This window comes from Oratosquilla oratoria, chromosome 18, assembly GCF_046742065.1.
Source record: "Oratosquilla oratoria isolate Oo_2021 chromosome 18, ASM4674206v1, whole genome shotgun sequence".
Taxonomy (NCBI): Eukaryota; Metazoa; Arthropoda; class Malacostraca; order Stomatopoda; family Squillidae; genus Oratosquilla; species Oratosquilla oratoria.
This window is the reverse complement of record NC_134794.1, coordinates 29,518,912-29,533,003: the sequence shown is the minus strand read 5'-3', so window position 1 is coordinate 29,533,003 and position 14,092 is coordinate 29,518,912. Positions and strand designations below refer to the sequence as shown.

General features: G+C 40.2%; 1 protein-coding gene across 2 annotated transcripts in view; it reads left to right on the top strand.

Annotated features, from left to right (window-relative positions):
* The first annotated feature begins 1,644 nt into the window (after nucleotides 1-1,644).
* The window catches only part of LOC143035136 (uncharacterized), a 275,953-nt gene continuing 263,505 nt past the window's right edge, over nucleotides 1,645-14,092 (top strand). For both annotated transcript variants that reach the window (XM_076201744.1, XM_076201745.1), the window contains exon 1: nucleotides 1,645-1,972. The gene's annotated coding sequence lies outside the window, so the exon portion shown is untranslated. The remainder of the gene's footprint in view (nucleotides 1,973-14,092) is intronic.

The following is a 14,092-nucleotide window of genomic DNA, read 5'->3' as shown; positions in this document are numbered from 1 at the left end:
TGGAAGACTAGGCCTGGGGACGAAGAGATGTGGACGATGGGCTTCTGTCCGATTCAAGCCCAAGTCTTTCGTCAGAGGGCGTGAATCCCCCTTTGCTCCTCCCCCCATTTGGATCAGGACAAAGCTTCCTGAGTCTCTCTGATGAATTTCAGCGTCAGTGCAATTCCAGGACACGGAGAGCTTCATTAGTTGGCTATCAATAAAAGAGAAGTGAAATTAATAACATTGCCTGGTAGGTGAACATACGTGGTTCTCAGAACTTTCGTCCCTTAGGATTGGTGACGTAGAGTTAAAATATTTGACAAAATGCTGGGATATTAATATAATTTTTATCTATTTATTTATTTGTTTGTTTATTTATTTATCTATTTGTTTTATTTGTTTATCTATTTATTTATTCATCTATTTATTGGGTACTGAGAATCTTGGTTCTAGGAACTTTCCACAAGTGTGGATCTGAGTTTCCATGTGGATACTAACATGGGATCCAGTAAAATTAAACACAGTATATATTTCTGAGAATTTTCACCTTTGAAGTCCTGAGAACTCTCCATATCCTGTATACCAGGGGTGTGCAACCTTTTTTTCCCAAAGGGCCAGTAGTCACTACTCTGTTGGTATGGAGGGCCACATAACCTTACTATTTCGTGTTATTTACTACGATCGAAGACATATTTAATATTATGTGAGAATATACTGATAAAGATAGATAAGTAGTTTGTTACTGATTTGATTTAAATTGGGATCACAAAAATAAGAATTGTCCGAAACAAATGTATTTTCCTTACTATAAATGAGCAAATGAAAGGCTACCATACCTTGTTATAATTATTATAATGTACAAACATAAAGAATTACTTAATATTGGTTAACTGGGATCATTATCATAAGAATGATCAAACACAGACATTTTCCTGAACATTAATTAGCAAATGAAAGGTTACCCTCTCTCTGAGGGCCGCATTATAGCTTATTTATTTTTAGGAGAAAGGGAGGGAGGGCCGCAATGAAACCCTTTGAGGGCCGCAGGTTGCACAGGGCTGCTGTATACGGTCATAAGTTTCTACCTTGTGAACCGAGATGATGTAGTGCTGAAAATTTGAAACGAATGAGGGTTCTAAGACCTGTGTGTATTTACTGTTAGCTGAATTTACCTAGTAGTAGTATATATGGATAGAGCTGTGCTCATGAGGTATCATCTCTGTCACCATCAAAATTTGTCTTAAATTTGTGTGTGGATTCTGAATGGCTGATTATGTTCAACTGACCTTTGAGATTGCAACGACTGCTTAGAATATTAGAAAAAATCTTACTTAGAAACTCATTCACTTATCACATTGCATGGTAACTAGATATACGACTTAAGACTGCTGATAAAAAAACAAATAATCGGGTTTATGATTATACGGCTGTCTTCCCTTAACAAATCGAATAATTGACTCAACAAGTATTTAATTCCAGTGTTAATATCCTTTAAATACTTTTTTGATGAGATATTTTTGCAAGCTAATCATATGGACACGGATTTTATAAATTAAAATGCAGGGTTTTTGCTATAGTTTTATGCAACTTGCCAAACGTACGAACTTGCCCAAAACATCCGGTAAGAGTCGGCGAGCATGCGACACAACTCGTCGTCTGAGCAGTAGTCGTCAGCTAGTAGTGGTGGTGAGGAGACGTGTGAACTCCCTCTCTGTTCACAGCGCAATCGCTCTTAAAACTCCGCATTGACGTTTGTTTTACACTTGATTCGCCTGTGCTGAACGTTTAAATCTTTGTGTTTCTATAAAGCCTGTGGTAGTGATTGTATTGACAGTACATGTACTAGAAGATAGTGGATCAAAAGAATATGAAAGTTTACCGAATACTTTGAAGCAGAGTTTGAATCTGAACTTGAAGCGTTGTGGGTGTTTCTTGTCGACCCGGAAAGTAAGTGCTTCAGCGCAGGGGGCTAGTCTATGGATTAAAGAAGGTAAGTGTCCCGTAGCTTACGTCGAAGTACAGTGTCTATATCTGTGTTTGTGTGTCTGTTTCTTAAGCTTCCGTTTATTCGTTTGTGAGCGAGTGCAGGCAAAACAACCCTGTCAACAACAACCGTGAACAACTTAACAGTTTGCACAACCGTTTCGGTTCAGTTTTAGGGTCATAGACAAGTATAAAACTAAGGTAAGGTGGAGGACCATACAGATTGAATTCTGGCTGATGTCACATATAACCGTTACGAATTTAACCCTGGTACTGCCATTAAGTAATTAAAAGATATCTTTGTATTCGTATTTTTTTTAGATAACGGGTATAACTGGCGTTTCTCTCTTAGGTGACAGTATAGTTACGCAGACGTAGGATCTTAAAGATAAAGAAGAAATGTGAATAAATTGACAATAATGATGGATTAAAACCTAGAAAATAGAGACTGATACTGACTTCATAAGGTTATCAAGTTGGTTTCATTTACGGAGCATAATTGCTGCAGATTTATTTAGTGTACTTGAGTTCTGGTCTGTAGGAGTGCAATAGTTTGGGGTTTGCCAAAATAACACAAATGAGACGTTGGGTTTGGGGGATTCTTCTCTTCGATGTAGTGACGTCACCTCCCTCCCCAGGTGAATATTCTGACATTCGCCAGAATGAACTATGTAGTGTGCGTCACCTTGGCGACCGGATGTGAAGAAACGGTTGAGTGCAATCGCTTGGCGGTAACCATAATTAAATCAACAGAGTTCTAAAGTAGACGACAGTTTTCTGACCATTCTAACCAGAACTTGCTTAGGTTGTTAGGTCTGGTTAGAAAAACCTGGGTTAGGTTAAGTTAGAACATTTTGATTTGTACGAGCCTTCCCCCTCTCACCCCCACCTCCTCACCCACACTCTCAGATCGCCCTCTCGCACCCATTATACCAAGGGGTTCCCAATCCCTGTGTGCCCCTGGGCATTTTTTTTTATATATAAAATCCCGTATATCCCCCAAATACATGCATATAACAAAGGCCTTTCCCCCCTTACAAGGTAGGTAGAAAAAAAGGCATAAAAACACTCCCACCCATTCCATCCCCAACATGCTCCACTCCCCTCCACCTCTCTTCCATCTCTCTCTTATCTTTGCTCCTCTTGGATGACGGGTCATCCCTGCATCTTGTCCACTGCCCTGGGTCAGAAGCAGTGTCTTAAGATATTAAGAAGAAAAAAAAAACGACTTAAGTTATATTTTTATATTATTCTATTATGAAATGTGTATGCGTAGACTAAGAATCTTAATGGTAATTTGTGAAGTAACTTGATCCAGCACATAAATATATTTTAATCATATTTCCATGTTGTCAGTATACACGTCCCATATATAACTTAGATTTGCATACAAAAATAAGGAAAAAATATCGTGCAGTCTGATCCAATGTACCCCCCTGAAAAGTGCAAATGGGGGCATGTATACCCAAGGTTAGGAACCCCAGCTCTGTACACTTAATGATGGATCACCACAGTGCGTCTTCAAAAGCAATTGTTCGGTGCGGATGATAGTGGTTTATTTTGAAAATTAGAACTCGCGGTAAAGACGATATCACCGTCGGTCCTAAGTTTGCTTTTTGGTTAGGTTAGATTAAGTTTGGACAGGACATGAGAGTTGGTGTTTAGTATTGGGAAATGGAGAGTAGTCATGCCGATATTGATACAAGATGAAAAAAGTTAGAGATGTGTATGTAAATATAACGACGACAGTGTCGTCGCTATGGGGCTGTAGTTTACCAGCGCTTCTATCATGGACAATTTCGCCTCCCCATACGACGTACCGTACTGTTGGAGTGTTGAGTGCACCAACTGAACTTTAAGGTGGGTAAGATGAGGTATGGTGGGTAGAAGCAACTTCACCAGCCATGTAGTTATAGAACGGAATAAACTTCCTGCCTGTAGAGGTAGTGCATTGTAGTAAGGTTCGAAGTTTGTAGTATTCATTTAAACACCTTAGCAATATGCTGTAATGCATATTTGTTTGGTCAGCCCTCAGAATGCCCACATGAAAACTCGCCACCCCATGATATCCCACTTGAAGAATTGTCACTCAAGTACGTCGAATATCAACAGTGGAATAAAGATTAGGTTAGGTTGAATGAGGGTTATGCTTGTCATCCACTTATACAACCGAAGAATCGTAAACCCAGGATAGCCCACATGAAGATTTGTCACCCTAGGAGGATAGCCCACATAAAGAATTGTCACCCTGTCGAAGTCCGGTGTGACGATTCTTCATGTGATCCCATTTCTTCGTTTAAGTATCGATTATTACCATCCGACGTCGTCATGGACCAAAAGGTTTCCTGTCTGTATGATTTTCTTTTATAATAATGGTTTCCGTCCGCGCCGTGGCCATCCCAGCCATTGTGAGGTCTTTACCTGAATGAAATAGTCTGGCGGTTTACACCACGATATGCCTAGCTTACGTAGGTGTCATATCTTTGAATAAAATGTATATTTAATGATTTTATGATTATTCATGTGATCCATTGTAGATACTATATACATCTATTTTGTAGTGAAGAATGCTTTGTGTAAAACTGTATGCACGTGTCATCATTGTTGCTACGCACTTACATCAAATCGTTACTTCAATGACGTCAGCAACCCAAACCGTGTCCCTCACCGGTTGTCAAGTGTTTGCGCTCATTGGCTAAAGCTCAATCTACCTTACGTTTTATTATGAAAAATTACGTTTCTAGCGGACCGGCCGAGAGGCAAGAGAAAGCAGAGACAAAGGAGAACGCGGACGGAGACCAACAAGAAGAGAGAAGCAGAGAAGTTGTGATACGCCCACGGCTCATCCGACAACTACGTAGAATTTCTCTGCCCAATCCTTACGACAAGTGCAACCCCTTCGGCCATCTTCGATTGTTACTGAGCAAATCACCAATTACCGAAACCCGCGAATGGCAGTACCCACACGAAGTTGCGAGTCTTCGCCAATAGAATTATTCTGACATCTCAACAACTACTAGACGAAGAAAGTACGTCCTTCTGCCCCTGTCCCTACCTCTGCCAGTTCCAAACTACAGAAAACTACTTCATCTCGAAAGTGTTCCCGTACAACCAGAAATTATCGGGCATCTGTCTCCTAAACGACGTATTCACCAAGACATTCCAGACGATTTACATTGACGAGTCTATCAACCAATTTCAAGAGTCTTCAGTCCGCCCCCCAATCCTTATGTGCATCATCCAAGTCCTAAGGTAGTTGCACTGCCTGGTAATAGTCAAAATAATTTCATAATATGAATGTGATACATCTAATGTTTTCATGATATTCAAGATTATCATGTACTTTTATCATGTACTCTGTGCTCTAAATTCATTTACGTTTCTATATCCCAAGTAGTATGTGTTTTAAATATTGTAAATGAATTTAGAGCACAGAGTAAACTAAAAGTACATGATAATATATATTTGAATGGCACGAGGGGTTTAGAGAATGTCAGGTAAGGTAATCAAACTCTTCGTTAAAATTATTGATTATAATCAATAATTTTAACGAAGTTTGATTACCTTACCTGACATTCTCTAAACCCCTCGTGCATTTCAAATATATATATATATATATATATATATATATATATATATATATATATATATATACATAACATGAATATCCTATGTATATAATGTATGAAAATAATTCTTTTGGATGAAAAGACATCCGTTATTCAACCAATGGACGAGAATGGAGCGTCACATTATCGATGCCACGCGTAGGGAGATCGAAAAAGTTTTGTCATTTTAATAATCCATCGAATCATGTTTAGCTTGGTAAGATATATTATCATTATGTGTATTCTGAGATCCTGTCAAGCTAAATGAGTTTTTTTCTGTTGATGCACTGCAACTTATAGTTCAAGGTTTTGGATAATACGTTTAAGTCGTATTTTGCACCAGTAGCGTCACCAAGCGTGAGTACAAATACGTTTAGTCTGTCTTGGTCAATCAAGTTCAAACTCCATAAACGCTGGTTCTATGGACCAATCAGGGGTGGTTTTGTACACGAGGAAGGGGTGCTTCAAGTGTGTTATGAGAAGTGAGGTTGAGGCAGTCATATAGGACGGAGTGGAGATGTTCCGGCTGCGAATTAAGTAAGTCCTTTCCTCCCCCTGTTTATATATATAACTCAACTATCAATTAACGTAATGTGTGAAGTCTATAGCAGTGACGCGGGAAGCCTGGACAGTGAGTCTCATGGTAATTATTTCCCACCCCCGTTAAAAATTGTAAGAACTTGGAATCATGATTAGAATTTATCATTCCATCATATGTTCTTTGTGATAATCATCTTGTTATTCCTATTAACCATAATGAATAATATTAACGTTCTATGTGTTTAATGTTTTCTCAATTTTCATGATAACACAAAATTGAGTGGCGACCTATTATTTGATACTGTGAACATATTATCCCATCTAAGAATATTGAATGTTACAAGTATATATATATATATATGTATATATATATATATGTATATATATGTGTGTGTGTATGTATTGTCGCGATATATCCAAGCCTTTAGTTTGGTCCCGTCACCTTTGCCCTATATGCACGGAGTGTCAAGACAAGTGAAAGTCGCCTGTAACTGTTAAGGTTCGAACCCGGGTCTACGTGATGTGGATGCAAGGTGGAAACCAAACTGTCGCAACGGTGCATTGTGTGTACATAACCTAGAAAGGTCTCCAGTTCGCTCCTGGTTCACAAGTCTAACCCAGCGACGATTCCCAGCCTGTTGCTCGCGAGTGCCAAGGAAACTCTTGGCAATGTTCTTTCATAGTGACCAGCTCTTAGTAGCCTCCCCCCCCCCTCGGTCCTACAATGAGATGATTATGCCCGCGATGTCAGAACTCTTCATTTAATAGCTTCTAATGAAAAAATCAAACTAATGTTTATTAGAGAGTAGTCTGTCGAACTAATTTGCAATTTGTCGTGGCCTTTAAGAAAAGTCTTGCTAATTGGGTGGTTGGTAATGTCCACAATTATTCGAAAATAATAAATGTACTCAAGTGCGTTCGCGCGCGTGCACTAGAGTAAGTAATTGGCAAGTCATCACGTGGATGAGGACGTGGTGACAAAATTCAAATCTAAATCGCCCTCGGGGGGGGGGGGGTGTCAGAATACAAGGGAAGAAGGGGAAATAAAATACGAATGGAGGCAATCGTAATAGGCCCAGGGCTGACTCGCAGAGCCTAGGGAAACTGGGACGTTAACTCACATTAGAAGAGGGAGGGATGGGACAATGGCCAGGACAGTGGAAAGAAGAAAAATAAATAAATTTACTTAGAAAAAACTAGATTGCTTAAATGATGTTTGTAATTACAGCTATCCAGAGATGCTTCATTTTGTAGAACAAACTAGTTGCAATCCAGTCTCAAAACAAATTAATTTAAGTAAAAAAAATTGAAAGATATCGTAGAAACGGGATCCCATAAGCACAACATCATACTCCTTACCCAAAGGTTATGAGTTGACGACCATGGGTCTAACGCGCGCGCGCACACACACACACACACACACACACACACACACGTTCAAAAAACAGTTACGTGTTTCTGTTAAAAATGCATGACGAAATACTTTTTTTTATGGGTTTTGAGGCGTCGAATTTATCCATAAGGTCCATGTTTCTTGTGACTGATGCGAACTGCTTTTGTTGTAAGTAATCTTTGTTTATTTATTTTCTTTTTCTTCTAATTTTTTATTTTCCCCTGACGAAGTTGGAACTAAAAAGAAGAGAGATTTCCCTTGCTCTAGGGCAGTGATTTCCAAAATGGGCGCGACAGGATGGCATCAGGAGCAGTTAATAATTTTGTGTGTATATATATATATATATATATATATCTGGGTGACAATATAGACTGCGTATGCAGTTTATAGAGAATAAAACTGGCGTAGGAATTATATAGGAATACATGGCTTTGTTACGTAGCTTAATTGGGAGTAAAAATAAAAGGTGTGTTCACATGCTTGTATGAGGGAGTGCTAGCCTGGAAAAGTTTGGGAACTACTGCTCAAGGGGACCCGAAATGGCTTGCATTTTTAGGGAAGCTAAAATAAAGCCGTGAAATGGTAGTGTGTGTGGGCGCATGTGCCAAGACGTTGACCTTTTCAACGGTATATATATATATATATATATATATATATATATATATATATATATATACATATACATATATATATATGTGTGTGTGTGTGTGTGTGTAATATCACTTCTCCGAGATCAATCCATCGGCTGAATAAAATAGTCTGATGTCAGCCAGTAAAAAAAAGTCGCCAAATTGATGAAGCGTTACATGAGCATGTTTGAACCAAGGATGGCTGCTTCGTCATCTCGCTCAAGACTTGAGGTAGGCTGTTGGTCGCTTGAAATTAAACACCTGATTAAACATCCGGTAGATGATCTTGTGCACTTAGGTTAAGACAAATGCATCGCATGAATGCAGGAGGAAATGCGTTGCGTTTCCTGCGCATGCGCACTCAAACGCACACGATATGACGTCATGTCGCTTGATGCACAAAAACCCATGAAGATATTTGCTCCATATTAGATACATTCATGCAAAAGAAGAAAAAAAACAATTTATGAATAAATAAAGAGGGGAGAGGGAGACGTTAGGGTCTGTGGTATTTGATTTCCCTTTTACCTCACTTATTTAGGCTTTGATCCTCGATCATGGCAAGGGGAAGGAGGAACCGCCATGGCGTAATGAAATCTGGTATCCGGAGAGTGGGGGGGCACATGAACGCCAGAAATTTGCTCGGCGCCACCAGAGTAAATATTAGGGGATTCACAGCTCCAAGGCTCCTGATGAGCTGAATAAAATAGTCTGATACTAATTGGAATGGCATTTTTGAAGGATGCCCTGGATCAAGGTTCATATATGGACCTTTCCCCGGATATGGGGAGGGGAGGAGCAAGGGGTTGACCAGCTGTTTACTTCTCTTAACCGGTTTATGCTCTCTCTCCTCCCTTCACTATCTATTTCCCCTACGTCTCCCACTTTACCTCGCCCTCTCTTTTCCTTCGTTCTCAGTATCTTCCCCTACTCTTTGCTCGTTTTCACCTAACGCACCAGTATCAGTTCGTCCTCCACCCCTTATTGTTGTTTGGCCTTCGCCTTTTCTACTCCTCCTCCTCCTCCTACCCTTGTTTTAATTTGCCTGAAATCCACGTCAATTTACTTTTGCTTTCCGCCTCACCCCTTTCTCTGCTCCCTGGTCTGTCAGGATATAATACATGTTTACTTATATTTTTGCATGTATGCATGTGTACAGATATTGTACGTGTCAATATATATGACGTATGTTTTCGCACATATATTTATTGTTGCGGCACACTGGTTGTATTTTGTTGGGACAATCGCCATACTGTTTCATTCAGGACTCCGGCCTGAATTGGGACTTGCACGGTCGAGACCCGTTCCCCACAAACGAATAGAATAATCTTGGAAATTCATAAACTACAAATGCTCCAAAAGATGGCTGTGTGCTAAGGTATTTAGATATATAATGAGAAGTATTTTTATTGTTTAGTTGCATTGTCATATTTACGTTTATTTTATTAATGGGGATGGCTAATATCAACTTTATACGGGAGATGGCGCGTGGAGCACAGAGCCCGGAAGTGAGTTATTACGATTAAGCTCTTGAAGTTGTGAATTAATTATAAGGACTATGAATTAAGGGCAATGATGATACTAAGCAAGAGGAAGAAATGAACAGGGCTCGACAGGATAGTGGATGGTCAGATATGACGTTAAAAAAGTGGGGGGTCAATATCTAAAGCATTGAGAGGATTAAAAAATGTCATTCTTCTCTCTCTCTCTCTCTCTCGTTGTTTCTCTAGTTTTTTTTTTTTTTTTTTTTTTATCTTCCCTGGCGGCCAGGGATCACGTCCGCGTTTCTTTAGTAAATAGTTTTTAATCTCTTTTACTTTAATTATTTCCTTTTCATTATTTTCTGATCCTCCTCCTTACCTCAGTTTCCCCCTTTTGCTTCTCCAGATTGATATATAATTTTTATTTCCTTTTCCTTTCCTTTTCCCTTTGCTATTCATGAGTGCTCTTCACATACCCTCCTTCCCTCCCTCCCTCACGTATTCCTCTCACTTTTCTTTGTGTATACATGTTTATTTATATGTTCGTATTTTAATTGTTTGTACATACACATATTCAATACATGCATGCATGTATGCATACATGTACATAATTGTATATATACATCCCCCTTCCCCTCTATTCTCTCTCTCTCCTCCTCTTTCCTCTCTGTCTTATTTCCTCCTCCTTCCTCCGCACTCCGCCTGCCTTCCGCCCTGTCATATCACTCTTCTACCTCACTCCCCCTCCTCCCACCTTCCTCCTTCCTCTTCATTCTCTCTGCTTCCTCCTCCACCCCTTCACCCCTCCTCATTCTCCCCCGCTATACCTCTGTTCTTCCACTCCCCATCTTCCACCCTCTCTTTCTCCACCCTGCGTCCACAGTTACCTTCCTTTACTTTTCCCTCTCCTCTCTCTTTACCATCCACCTTTGTAAACTTTACAATGTACGTAAATTACATATAGCATTTAGCAATCCCAGGTTGCCTATTAATGGTCTAGTTAATCTATCGAGTTAATCTATACCTTTTCACGACTATAGCGTTGAGCCAACCGCGATTAGTAAGATTGGCGCGAAAGTAAAGTCTGTGAAATGTGTCATTGTGAAGTTGTTCACTTAGGCTAGGTGGCCTTGATCCCGTACCTCCGACAACAGTTCCTGAATCGAATGAAATCGTGTGTTGCTCATTAGAGTAGAATATATAAAATGTGTCTGTTGTCGCTGCAAAGGTGACAGTTTAAAAACAACTGGGCATGAAAGTGGTTGAAGGACTTAAACTGTTGTTTCGCACGAAGTACGAGAAAGAAAAAGTAATTTCATTTCGGAAAGAAAACGAAACTATATGACGTCATCAAAATCGACTCTGTCGACTGTCACGCCGCGACATGATGTCATGACAGTTTGCTTTCCGAAGTGAGTTGACCTTTTCTCGTGTTGACCCCGTGCTAGCAGACCTTGACACATAACACACACAACCTCCCACGCGTGCGTGCGTGCAAGCACGTACGCTGTCGTGGTTTCACGGCGGATTCAATTACGGTGTTGCAAGCATACCAGCCACAGTGGAACCTGTTTGTATTCATCTCGGAACTGGGGCTAATGGAGGTGAACAAATTTTATTGCATGAAAGTAATGCCCATATATACTTGTGCGCGCGCGCGCGCGCACACACACACACACACACACACACACACACACACACACACACACACACACACAAAGAAACAAACAAACACAGGGCAAACCTGTAGAGGAGTTCATATGTCCATACCCACACAGAGCATACAGAGGGGTTGATATTCACTGTAGTAGTAGTCACTGATGTACTATCGAATTAACGCCAGAGCTCGTCTACCTCAGATATGTGGTCGTGTCTGTGTAGCCTGGTTGTGTGCCGGTGTGTTATATTGCCTAAGATGTGTCTGTACGTCCTGAGTGTTGTGTGATAGTCAAAACATAGTTCACGTAGTCTGTAATCTTATCTGTTCTGTTTATCTGAAACTTATTCGTGTGCGGATAGTGGAGGCTCGCTAGACTAGCTAGAACTCTAGGGAGACTCCCATGTATGCGTGATCGTGCTGGGTAGGGGTGGTGCTTGTGTATCGTGTTGTAAATGTTCGGCTGGTATATCTTCGTTGTGGTGAGTGATCCCCCATGTAATGTGATGGATGATGTGGGTTGTTTTGCTATTGTTTTTATATGCTGCTGCACACGTCGAGACGATTGCTCTGTTTAAAAAAAAGTTGTCTGACTGTAGGTGATTTAAAGGTGGTTGTGTCTTACCTGAGATTGTGCGTAGAGGCTTTTGTGTGACTTGTTTTTGAGCGTGTGTCTGAGATGGGTTGTGCCCGTGCTAGGCTAGCATAGCACGGACTGTTTGTTAGTGCCATTGTCTTGGATTGGCTGGTCTGCAACTAATGATGGCTTCGAAGGCGTTCAGACGCGTGATGAGTTTCGGTTTAGGATCTTGTACCTGTGATGACGTCAGATGCCGTGTATGTGTCAGTGTGGCGCTGGCCAAGTGCATGGGTGTTGCATTGTGGGTAGTGTGCTTGAAGTTGGCTGTTGCTGTGGAGCATTGTGAAGGTTCAAAGTAACAGGTTTTGTAGTGAAAAATAGACACGGATTGGGGTAGGTCACTTTCCTGTTCAACTTGTCTATGTGGAACATAAACACACGTGCTTTTGTTGGAATATATATAAGAGAATGATAAGGTGTGAAAATATAAAGATGCTCCTATAGTATCGGTATATCGGCAATATCGGTCATTGTATAGAATATCGATGTCAGTATCGACAAGGTGAAAGATGACCTATGCTTTACTACCACGTAATTCAAGAGTATAATAATTTCATACACCGCCATAATGTGTTACGAGAAGCTATAGGAGCGTTTATTTATTTCTGTCAGACGTTGGTAAATAGTTACAGTATGTTATTTTTGTGTACAGTGCAATTTTGTGGCTCTTACAGGGTGAGAATCGAGGGGCTTACCTATATTATTGTTATAGTATACAGGCATACTATACTTCACTATAGTAAGGGGTTAGTATTTGAACAAAACACGTTCAACAGTTCTGTAGTGTCGCAGTTCGGACAGTTGTTTTAAAAAGCCTAAAATACTGGGCAGTGGTTACATTGTGAGGTAGAAAATGTGGAGAACGTTGTCAACCCTCCACTGTGCGTGTGTGTGTTTGTGTGTGTGTGCATGTATGATTCATCACCACGGTTTTACAGAACGTGTTGGACTCTTGAACGACAGGTATCCTTTCTAGTTTAGATCCGGAGGCAGGTATGTATGCACTTGTTTAGGAGGGGATAACTCAACTATTCTGTGTCTTGCTAAATTGCTTCTGACCCAGGGCAGTGAGCAAGATGCAGGGAGGGTTGGCGAATGGGGAGTGGAGTATGTGGGGATGAAATGGGCGGGAGTGGATTGTCTTTGACTTTGGTACTTCCCTTGTAAGAGGGAAAAAGTCCTTATATATATATATATATATATATATATATATATATATATATATATATATATATATATATATATATATATATATATTGTGTTCTTTATTTTCGTTTCTTATTTTTTTTTTATTTTAATTTTGTAGTTTCCCCCTTTTCCCCCTTTTCATTTTCCCCTCGTCTTGAGCCTAATGTCTTCGAGAGTCTTTCAGAAACTTTGTCCATCCCTTGAGGCTTCCAAAGGATGACATGAAGGGCCTGCAGGTGGTGGTGATTGGGGAGGGATGGAGGAAGAGGAGGGGTAAGGCGGGAGTGGTTCCAGCGTTCTGAAGACCCTTGTCACCCTATGCTAATTCTTCAGCTCCTTCCTTACCGAAGGGCCTACCGAGGAAGGGTGATGAGAATATATCAGACTGTGTTGTATGCGGTACCCAAAATTGCTCCTGACATTGATCAAATCGTGCCACTACGCAGCTCACCCGCGTTGTCTTTAACTGAATAAACTCGTCTGCCGACGAACAGAATTAAGATTTTTTAAGTGTGGCGTAGTTATTTTTATTCTGGCTACCATCAGGCTATTTTATCCAGCTGAAGTTTTTAGATTTAGAAAGGACGATCTTGTTCGAGAACCTAGGTGTGTTTGTGTGTGTGGAGGGGGGGCGGTAGACTGAGGACCACACCAAAATCTAGAAATCGTCTTGATTTTTTTTCGATATTCTAGAAAGATGATGATCCATATATTGAATAAAATCGTCTGGCGGCATCATTGATAAGACAAAATGAGTCATTGCGTCTTCACCCTTTCGCGGCTAAATGAAATGGTTTGATGTCAATCGCAATGAAATCTGTGACGTCACCAGGACAATCACGTTAATGAAATATAGATCACAAAAACATGTATTCCGAATTCAGAAACGAGCGATTGCTTTTTTTTGTTTATGTTGACATTTTATTTTCTTGTTTATTTTCCGTAGAGAGATGGAAAAGACAAATTATTCACGAAATAAAATATTAGTGAA